General features: G+C 35.3%; 1 non-coding gene across 1 annotated transcript; it reads left to right on the top strand.

Moving 5' to 3' along the window:
- Positions 1–469: 469 nt before the first annotated feature.
- On the top strand, positions 470–576 carry LOC128282988 (small nucleolar RNA R71). Its single transcript, XR_008273334.1, has one exon. It is a non-coding gene; the product is annotated as a small nucleolar RNA R71 (small nucleolar RNA).
- The last annotated feature ends 1,117 nt before the right edge of the window (positions 577–1,693 follow it).

The raw sequence follows: 1,693 nt of genomic DNA on the forward strand, positions 1-1,693 counted from the left end.
CTTGACCACCCCATGAGAAATTGGGATGGTTCCTCCAACATGTATTATAAGTGTTACTGTATGGGTTATTTTGAGGTCTAGAATTATTATTACCCATGTATTAAACTTGTTCCTCCTGGGTGCTAGGGTTGAATGTTGGATAATCTGTGTGTACTCCTCCTCCACTTGAATCACACCTCATTACTGGATGTACCTGAGTAGAACCATACAAACCGTCAATCTTTTTATTTAAAAGTTCTAGTTGGTTAGATAGCATAGTAACCGCGTCGAGGTTGAAAACGCCAGTAGCTTTCGCCAGCTTCGTTCACATGACTTGCACTGATAGTTATTCAGTGACATCTCTTCAATAAATTCATAAGCCTCTTTAGGTGTTTTGTTGTTTAAAGTTCCACCGGCGGCTGTGTCGATAAGTTGCCTTGTTGAAGGGTTCACACCGTTGTAAAAAGTCTGAACCTGCAACCATAGAGGTAACCCATTGTGAGGGCACCTTCTTAATAGGTCCTTGTATCTCTCCCATGCATCATACAGGGTTTCTAGATCCATCTGCACAAAAGAAGAGATAACATTCCTTAGTTTAGCCATTTTAGCTAGTAGAAAATATTTTAGTAAAAATTTTTCGGTCATTTGTTCCCAAGTAGTGATTGACCCTCGTGGTAACGATTTTAACCACTATTTAGCTTTATTTCTCAATGAGAATGGAAACAAACGAAGGTGAATGGCATCGCCAGAAACGCCATTGATCTTAAAAGTGTCTCAAAGTTCCAAAAAATTCGTCAAATGAATGTTTGGATCCTCGTCCTGCAAACCATCAAACTAAACAAACTATTGTATCATTTGAATTGTGTTAGGTTTCAGTTCAAAATTATTTGCAGCAATAGCAGGTCTAACTATACTCAATTCAGCTCCTGTTAGAGTAGGTTTAGCATAATCATACATAGTACGAGGAGCAGGATTCTGATTTACTGGGTTTGCAACAGCCACAAGAGGTAACTGATTATTTTGATTATCAGCCATCTCTTTGGTTGTGGTTTGAATATCATCCTCTTGTCCTTCCTCTATGTATCGTAGGCTTTGCCTTATTTCTCTTCGATTTCTACGAGCTGTCTTTCGATCTCACTATCAAAAAATAGAGGTCCCACGGGTTTTTTCTAGTCATAAACTATAAAAACCTACTAGAAGTAAATGAAAGAAAATTTAGTAATATAAACAAAATTAAAATTAAAATAAATTGCAATAAAATAAATGGCTAATGTAATAAAAATTAAGCATTCCTAATATTTTAGTCCCCAGCAACAGAGCCAAAAACTTGATGGTCGTGAAACTAACTAAAAATTTGATTTAAGGCAAGCACACCTATTGAACAGTAGTATAGTTATGGTAAGACCAGAAATATCGTATCCACAAGGACTAAAAGTACTAGTAATTACTATCTTTTTATTATCTAGCCTAAGAATTAAAGTGTGTTTTTAAACTAAAACTATTTATCTAATTAAGTAAGATTACGACAAAGATGAAGTTTAGAGAATACTTTGGGAAAAACCGATAGAGAAGACAATACCCAAGGAAGAATCCACCTAGACTTCACTTATTACTTCTGAATTAGACAATTTATTCACTTAACTTAATCCGTAGAAATCCATAATTTATGTTAATATCTCTCTCGAGACTAAGAACAACTAACTTTAGGTTGATT

Source organism: Gossypium arboreum, chromosome 10, assembly GCF_025698485.1.
Source record: "Gossypium arboreum isolate Shixiya-1 chromosome 10, ASM2569848v2, whole genome shotgun sequence".
Lineage (NCBI taxonomy): Eukaryota > Viridiplantae > Streptophyta > Magnoliopsida > Malvales > Malvaceae > Gossypium > Gossypium arboreum.